This window comes from Leopardus geoffroyi, chromosome B2 (assembly GCF_018350155.1).
Source record: "Leopardus geoffroyi isolate Oge1 chromosome B2, O.geoffroyi_Oge1_pat1.0, whole genome shotgun sequence".
Classification (NCBI taxonomy): Eukaryota; Metazoa; Chordata; class Mammalia; order Carnivora; family Felidae; genus Leopardus; species Leopardus geoffroyi.
The window spans coordinates 53,802,357-53,812,137 of record NC_059332.1 but is presented as its reverse complement, the minus strand read 5'-3'; positions in this window follow the sequence as shown (position 1 = coordinate 53,812,137).

Genomic DNA, 9,781 nt, shown 5'->3' with positions numbered 1-9,781 from the left:
GGTTTTTTGGTTTCAATAGCATTGATTTCTGCTCTAATCTTTATTATTTCCTGTCTTCTTCTGTTTTTGGGGTTTATTTGCTGTTCTTTTTCCAGCTCCTTAAGGTGTAAGGTTAGGTTGTGTATCTGAGATATTTTTTCCTTCTTTAGGAAGGCCTGGATTGCTATATACTTTCCTCTTATGACCGCCTTTGCTGCAATCCAGAGGGTTGTGGTGTTATCATTTTCATTGGCTTCCATATACTTTTTAATTTCCTCTTGAACTTCTTGGTTATCCCATTCATTCTTTAGTAGGATGTTCTTCAGTCTCCAGGTATTTGTTACCTTTCCGATTTTTTTCTTGTGGCTGATTTCGAGTTTCATAGCATTGTGGTCTGAAAATATGCATGGTATGATCTTGATCTTTTTGTACTTGCTGAGTGCTGATTTGTGTCCCAGTATATGGTCTGTTCTGGAGAACGTTCCATGTACACTGGAGAAGAACGTATATTCTGCTGCTTTAGGATAAAATGTTCTGAATATATCTGTTATGTCTATCTGGTCCAGTGTGTCATTCAAAGCCATTGTTTCCTTGTTGACTTTTTGGTTAGACAATGTGTCCATTGCTGTGAGTGAGGTGTTGAAGTCTCCTACTATTATGGTATTGGTATCGATGAGTTTCTTCATGTTTGTGATTAATTGATTTATATATTTGGGTGCTCTCACATTTGGCGCATAAATGTTTATAGTTGTTAGGTTTTCTTGGTGGATAGACCCCTTGATTATGATATAATGCCCTCCTGCATCTCTTGATACAGTTTTTATTTTAAAGTCTAGATTTTCTGATATAAGTATGGCTACTCTGTCTTTCTTTTGTTGACCATTAGCATGATAGATGGTTTTCCATCCCCTTACTTTCAATCTGAAGGTGTCTTTAGGTCTAAAGTGGGTCTCTTGTAAACACCATATAGATGGATATTGTTTTCTTATCCATTCTGTTACCCTATGTCTTTTGAGTATTGATTGGAGCATTGATTGGAGCATTGATTGGAGAATTGAGTCCATTGATGTTTAGAGTGAGTACTGAAAGATATGAATTTATTGTCATTATGTTTCTTGTAGAGTTGGAGTTTCTGGTGGTGTTCTCTGGTCCTTTCTAATCTTTGTTCCTTTTCATATATATATATTTTTTTTCATCTTTTCTCCCCTCAGAGGGTCCCCCTTAAAACTTCTTGCAGGGCTGGTTTAGTGGTCACAAACTCCTTTAATTTTTGTTTGTCTGGGAAACTTTTTATCTCTCCTTCTATTTTGAATGCCAGCCTTGCTGGATAAAGAATTCTTGGCTGCATATTTTTCTGATTCATCACATTGAATATATCCTGCCACTCCTTTCTAGCCTGCCAAGTTTCTGTGGATAGGCCTGTTGCAAACCTGATCTGTCTTCCCTTGTAGGTTAGGGACTTTTTTTCCCTTGCTGCGTTCATGATTCTCTCCTTGCCTGAGTATTTTGTGAATTTGACTATGATATGCCTTGTTGATGGTCAATTTTTGTTGAATCTAATGGGGGTCCTCTGTGCTTCCTGGATTTTGATGTCTATGTTTTTCCCCAGGTTAGGAAAGTTTTCTGCTATGATTTGCTCACATAACCCTTCTACCCCTATTTCTCTTTCTTCCTCTTCTGGGACCCCTATGATTCTGATGTTGTTCCTTTTTAATGAGTCACTGATTTCTCTAATTCTTAAAGCGAGCTCTTTTGCCTTAATCTCCCTCTTTTTTTCTGCTGCATTCTCTATAAGTTTGTCCTCTATATCGCTGATTCTCTGTTCTGCCTCATCCATCCTTGCCGCCACGGCATCCATTCATGACTGCAGCTCAGTTTTGCATTTTTTATTTCATTCTGACTAGTTTTTACTTCTTTTATCTCTGCAGAAAGGGATTCTGATCTATTTTAGACTCCAGCTAGTATTCTTACTATTGTGATTCTAAATTCTGGTCCAGACATCTTGCTTGTATCTGTGTTGGGTATCCCTGGCTGTCGTTTCTTCATGCTCTTTCTTTTGGGTGAATTCTTTTGTTTTGTCATTTTGAAGAGAGAAAAGGAATTAATGAGGTAGAAAAATTAAAATTAAAAGAATTATAATTAAAAAATATTAAATTAAGAAATTAATTTACACATACACACACACAATCAAATAAATGATGCTAGATCCTAGGTGTGTTCTGGTCTGGGTGTTGAAAGTGGTTTGACAGATTAGAGAGAAAAAAGTGTGGGGAAGGAAATCATTTGAGAACTTGAAAAAACGAATACACTGAAGTAGACTAAAATGAGACGATAGGAGTAAAATAGAATTTGAAAAAATTTACACAAAAGTAAGGAATATGGTAGAAAAAATTAAAGAAAAATATTTTTAATAAAAATTAAAAATAAAAATGAATTTTTTCTCTTTCTGTATTCAAAAAAAGAAAAGAGAAAAAAGAGAGGAAAAAAAGGAAATCGTTTGAAAATTTGAAAAATGAATACTATAGTAGAGTAAAATAAAATGATGGAAGTAAAATAGAATTTTAAAAAATTTACATAAAAGTAAAAATATAGTAAAAAAATTAAAGAAAATATTTTTAATAAAAATTGAAAATAAAAAGGATTTTTTTCTTTCTGTATTCAAGAAAAAGAAGTGAAAAAGAGAAAAAAAAAAAGAAAATTGAATAGATAGACCTGCTATCAGATTGAAATAGGACTGAAATTACTTCGTTTTCCCCTAGAAGTTAGACTATGAAGTGCTTTATAGTCCATAAACTAAGCAGGCAGTGAGTCTTGTGTTCTTGAAGAGTGAGGTTGGCCCAGTTGGGCAGGGCTTAGTGTAACGGCTCCATTCTCCACTAGATGGCGCTGCTAGCCTACTGGGGTGGAGTGTTGTGGTGCTTTTAGGTGTGTATGTGCATGCACGGGAGCAGTGAAAATGGCGTTACCCAGCTACCCAGTCTCTAGTATCGGAACTCTGTTCTCCCCGATCAGCAATTGTGTATCTGTCCTCTGTCGTCAGCTTTCGTCCACTCCCCAGTTCTTCACTGTCCGTGACCAAGCCCCAGGCAGTACCTCTCTCCTGAGTTTTGTCTCAGATGCGACTGTTTTCCATGACCCTTTACTTCTGAAGGATTATGGCTTTGACCCGTTCAGCTCCTATGCAGGAGGGTCTCACCGAGCAATGGCCAAATGTCGGCTGCACCCAGGAACGCCTGCTAGATCCTGCTGCTGCTGCCGGTGCCCTGAGACTGTGGCCAGGTGCCAATCTGCCTAAGAAAGTTCGCGAGATAGTGTAGCAGCAGCATTTCAGGGATTATGAAAATCACAACACACATCTGGCACCAGGCTTCACCCTTAACGACCTTGTTCTAGCACCAGCGAATGTGGCTGTTTTCTGGGGTCTGCTTGGACCAGGTGGCTTCAACAGTCTCTACCAAATGTCCTTCCAGCAGTGGAACTGCTTTTCCCCGTGTGGCCCAAGAACCTCCTGGATCCCAGTCTGTTCCTGGGGATTCGCCCTTCCTACCAGAGCACCACCAGGTATTGAGCTGCTGAGTTGCAGACTTTGCACCCCCCTTGTTTACAGTCTTAATGGAATTTAAACCGTCTCCTTTCTCCTTTCTCCCTTTTTAGTTTAGTCCCTGTGGCTGTTTCCAATTTTCCTCTTTCTCTCCAGCTGCTTTTGGGGAGGCTGCTTTTTCCGTATTCCACCCCGCCACCCCCATCTCTGTCCTCTGCCCACAAAAGCAGCTCCCTGCCCTCTGTGGCTTCTAGCTCCCCAAGTTCACCTCTCCACACCACAGACCTGCTGAATTCTGTGGTTCAGGTTGTGCAGATTGTTGTGTTAATCATCCAATCAGTTTTCTAGGTATGCAGGATGGTTTAGTGTTGGGCTGGCTGTATTTCATGGACATGAGACACACAAAAAACTTCCATGCTGTTCTGCCATCTTGGCTCCTCCCCTGGAAAGCTTTTCTGGGTGCCTCTTCCATGGGCTGCATAGTGCCCTGTGCTCACTACCTTCACAGAGCGTATCACTCTGTTCTGAAGTCAACTGCATTTTTGTACCTTTCTTCACATTATCCTTTAAGCATCTTGAGGGTGGGGTGACTATGGCATTGCGCCTGATTACATTAAATTATTACAAATGAATGATAGCTATCAATTAGAGCTAGGTTTCACAAAATAAAGAATCCCAGGAAAAGTTGAAATATCCAACTTTAGCAAGGCTAGAGATATAGCTGGAGTTCAGGAAGAGTTCAGGAATAGCAAAAGCTGACAAAGCTCTCACCCTTTCTCTTTCTCTGTTCCTCTCTCTATGTGACCATTAGTCTCCTACATGGGAAAATGTGGCCATGGATAGTTACTGAGTTTTTAGTCTTATGACTGCCTCCCTTGAAGAGGAATAGGGCACCTTTCTCTGGGTCTCAAATTCAAAAGTCTAAGGAATTTTGTAGGTTTCACTCATTGGCTGCCTTGGATCAGTTGTCCACCCTGAGCTATTCAATTGTGGATCAAGCTAAGAGCAGGAACAGTTTCTACAAAACGAAGACTACTGGGCAGACAAAACATAGGTGTCTACTACACCTGGTAGATACTCAGTGATTATCCATTCAGTGAATGACTATTGAAAAGCCCAGAGGAATATAATGTGTGCCAACATATTAGAATAACCCCCAAGGACCTCTAATTTTGATAGGAGATGAAATTTCTAAGAGGTGGCATGGTTGTCTGGGAATCCTGAAATTGAGGGAAAACTTCCATTGTTGGTGTTCTTTGGCCCCAGATGGCTAAAACCTGACTTAAATGAGCTTACCCATAACAGAAACTTTTTGGTTCCTGTAACTCTGAAGTCTGGAGATAGATCAAGCTACAGTCATGATTAGATTCTGGATCTCAAACAATCTTATACCCTCTTTGCTTAGCCTAATTCTGTATGCAGACTTTCTCCATATTTTGGAAAAGAAGGACACGGGAAGCCCTAGACTCACATCTTACCAGTTTAGCCATGAAAAAGAGAATGGTCTCATATGCTAATATCTGAAAAGATTCCAAGTGACTCTTTTTGGGGTTTGGGTCCAATATTGATCAATTTCTGTGGTTAAGTGCATAGGGATGTCTAACTGGTGCATCTGCATCTCATGAACACTCTTGTGATATACACTGAGTTTGTAGCCACATGGAATCAAGAAGTCAAAGAGGAGTTTCTTTAAAATTTTTTTAATGTTTATTAATTTTTGAGTGACAGAGAGAGAGAGAGAGAGAGAGAGACAGAGCATGATTGGAGAAGGGCAGAGAGAGAAGGAGACACAGAATCTGAAGCAGGCTCCAGGCTCCGAGCTGTCAGCTCAGAGCCTGATGTGGGGCTCAAACTCATGGACTGTGAGATCATGATGACGTGAGCTGAAGTGGATAGTTAACTGACTGAGCCACCCAGGCGCCCCAAGGAAGAGTTTCTTTAAGGTGCTAGAAGTCATGATAGAAAGACAGATACAGCTATCACAGTTCACTGCATTGCTCTACTGCTTTTCACTCACATGACTTTGGAGAAAGAAACTTAAAAAATCTGAGGTCCTTATTCAAATAAAATATAAAGACTGCTTACTAAATATGAATAATAACCATAAAATTATAGACATTTTATTTAGTAAATACTTAGTCTTGCAATTAATTGCCAGGGGCTTTGGCTTTGACCTACTCTTTTGAGATAATGGTGCCTTGCTGCTAATTAGCCAAGAGAGGAGGGAGATTACTACACAGACCCTTGTGTTTCCTTTCTCCTCCTCGGCTTCTGCGCTTTTCCTCTTCCGCTCTTTGAAAGTTCAAATTTGGTGCCAAAGCCCTCAAGCTGGGGGCTTGTACATTTAGGAACTTCATCAGTGTTATTTTTTTTTTTAAATAATTGTAATACATAAGATGAGAAAAGGCCTTTATATTAAATAGAACATTCAAGTACAATGGTCCCTTGGGGCCCATCCCCCTGCTCAACAACCATCAACTCTTGGTTTATACTGCATCATTCATAATGGCACCCTCTTTGCACATCTTTACCAATCATCCCAAAGCAAATTTTTTTTTCTGAATTTCACGTGTGTCTCTGAGAGATAAAGACACTTTAAAAGAAAATCACAATGCCATTATCATGCCTGAAAAAAGAGCAATAGTTTTTAAATAACATCAAATAGGCCACAAGGTTTACATTTCTTTGATTGTCTCATTCATGCATGTTTATTTATTTGTATTATTAATTTATTTATCTTTTAAATTTTTTGAGGGGGGAGTTATGACTCATTTAAGGTCCAGGCATTACAATTGGTTGACAGGACTCTTAAGTCTCATTTAATCTATAGGCTTCCCTTTTCATCTTTCTTTTATTCCTTGTATTTTTTTCATTGAAAAACTGGTTACTTGTCCTGTAGAGTTGCCCATAGTCTGGATTTTGCTGATTGAATCCCTGTGTTGTTGTTTAATGAGCTTCTCTGGCTGCTGTGGTTCTGGAGATTGGCAGCTGTATTTAGAGGGCTGATCAGATTCAGGTTCAGTCCCCTGAACAAGACCATTCCTGTAGGTGGTGGCAAATACTCCCATCATGAGGCACGTAATGACTGCTTGTCTTTCTTTTTGTGATCTTAGTAACCATTGTTCCATTAATTTATTGGGGATTGCAAAGTGATGACAGTTTAGTTCTATCATCCCTTATAATTGATTAACTGGAGTGATCTATAAAGAGAAATCTCATTACCAACTCCTCACTCCTTCTGAGGTTTAATTTGTATAGGAATGGTAGAATTCAGGCCTGATTCTTTCTTTTTACTTGAAGTAATGAATTGGTTTTCCATCATTATCCAGGGTGATCAGTGAGAACTGCTTTTTATTAGCATGGACTTTACATGTTAGATATGTTCTATTCCACTGTATTGATTCTTCTTCTTATCCTTAACACTTAATTTAAGTTGTCCTATATGTGGTCAGTGGAAATCTATATGAGTTAGGTCCTGAGTCTTTTTTTTTAGTCTTGTCTTGTAGTATCAATACATGTATTGATTTTATCCCTTAATTTTTAAAATGTGATTTTAATTATAGTAGAACATATACACAGAAAAATGCATAATTCATGAGTGTAACAGCTCAAATTTTCATGAGGTGAACACACCTATAAGCCTGATGCCCATACCAAGAAACAGAAAATTACCTGCATGTCTTGGCCCTTCCTGGTCATTACCCCTTCAAAAACAACTGCTATCTGACTCTTAGCTCCAATAGATTCATTTTGCCTGTTTTTGACTTTGTGTAAATGAAATCATGCAGTGTGTTCTTTTTTATGTTTTTATTTTTTTATTTCAACATTTGTTTGTGAAATACATCTATGTTCTTGTATGCGGAAATAGTTTATTCATTTTCTACCATCAGATGTTGGGCCTCTTGGATAGACTCTCTACCTTTTCAATTCTTTTTCTCTTGCACATTTAAAAGTTTTGGTTCTAATTTTTGGTAGATTTTCTCAAACTTATGTTCAGGTTTTCTTCTGTTCCCTGCATTGTCTCTTTTTGCTCAAAGTTACTTCTTTCCTGATTATTTTGGTCCTTACCTTTTATTTAATAGCTTTCCTGAGATGATTTGTAACTGGTTATTCATATTTACATGTAAAGACTAAATAGCCCTTTGGAAACAACTGTGGGATAACTGGATGGAAACCCACATTTTTATTTGGGAGAACTCCAAATGTTGCGGTTCTGATTACTTAATTGCTTCATAACAAACCACTCCAAACATAGGTGTCTACCTAGTGGCAAAAACAAAACAAAACAAAAAAACAAGAATACTTAAATGTTATTGTTGCCTCTCATGATTCTGGGGATTGAGTGGACTCAAATAGGTGGTTCTCCTCCACTGGCTCTCATAAGATTGCTGTCAGAGTGTGTGGAGCTGGGGTCCTCTGGAAGCTTCTGTATTCACATAGCTGGCTCCTGGGCTAGGAAGACTCAAATAGCTGGAGAAAAGAACTCCTGGGGCTCTTCAGGCATTTCTCTATCTTGCTGTGGTCTCTCCAGTGTGGCAGCTACAGAGTAGATAGACATTTTACACAGAACCTCAGGGTTCCAAAGGCATGTGTCTCAAGATGGAGGGTGAGATGAAAGCTGTAGGAATGTTCTCTTCTGACCTAGTCTGGGAAATCTTGCAGCGTCACTTCTATAACATTGTAGTCACTATGAGGGAGCCACTAAGGAAGCCCATGGTCAAAGAGAAGGAAATTGAGGGGTGCCTGGGTGGCGCAGTCGGTTAAGCGTCCGACTTCAGCCAGGTCACGATCTCGCGGTCCGTGAGTTCGAGCCCCGCGTCGGGCTCTGGGCTGATGGCTCAGAGCCTGGAGCCCGTTTCCGATTCTGTGTCTCCCTCTCTCTCTGCCCCTCCCCCGTTCATGCTCTGTCTCTCTCTGTCCCAAAAATAAATAAACGTTGAAAAAAAAATAAAAAAAAAAAAGAGAGAAGGAAATTGGACTCCACTTCTCGATGGGATAAATGCTAAATAATCTGTAGACATGTTTTACCGCCACTGAAGTTGATATCTTCAGGTCTTTTCTTTAGGGTTCTTGGGTTCTTCCTAAGATGAAATATCTAGTCTACTGTTGAGGATGGGAGATAAGTCAATGCTTGATAAGCCTCTCTGTTTGTATTCTTAGACCAGGGTGCAGAGAGAAAGGAGATTGCAATTTTCTGGTGGGAATGTCCATGGTTTAGTATGCAGATTTTAATTTAATCCTCCCTTTCATCAACTGCATTTTTTCCTTAGTCCTATTTTCTTAATTTAAATTCCTTGGGAGCTCTGGTTTCCTGCTGGGTAGAGCAAGGGAGTCCAACTGCTCCTTGTAAACCCTTTCAACATATCTTCATTTTCAGAGGCACACCTGTCCACTTTTGTGATATATGGTGGCTGCAGTACTTGAGTCACCAATACTGGTGTCCTGGATATGTTCTGTTTTTCTGTCTGAATTTACTTTCCATCCCTCTCTGTTCTGCCTCGGACTTTGGGATACTGACCATATAGAGTACATGAAGGGGCTCCTTTCCATATTGCTTCCAGCATCAGTAATGGTGCTCTGCTGAGCCATATTAGAGCTCCATACAAAAGGAAAAATTAATAATACTGATTCTGTCTTTAGTTAAAATTTTTATATTTTGTCCATCATGGAAGTTTTTGCATCAATTTTGACTTTTTAAGATATTGTGTTAAAATATCATTTATCTTGATCACTGAGTCTTTTGGTCCTGCTCTCCTTTAAATTTTGCACCCAAAGCAAATATTTCATTTACCTCACCCTAGTCCCACCTCTGACTTTCAGAATATTATGTGGCAAGACTCTGTGTCCTGTTAAAATCATCTGGAGAATGTCTTTTTTTTTTTTTTTTTTTTTTTTTGCTTTATTTTGTTTTACGAGGCAGTGAGCCCATGAGGTTCAGACTGCCAATTCTGTCTCACCTTCTTTCAGTGGTGGTTCCAATGTCAGCACAGACTTCAAAGGCTTTGCCATGCTTTGGGGTCTCTGCTCTTGGCCACCCAGGGTTAGTCTGGAACTGGGTTATAGTTTATCTCATAACTCAGTTCTTAAGGCCCTCTCCTGAGGGAGATCACAGGACTTGTGTCAATTCATATACAGAATTAGGGAACCCCTTTCTGAGATTTCAGCCATACTCCCCAGCTCCAGGTCCTGGTTACTGATTCCTCTATCCAGAAAAATGAGGCTTCCTCTGAGTTTCAGCCTCCTGTGTGTTGTGCAGTTACA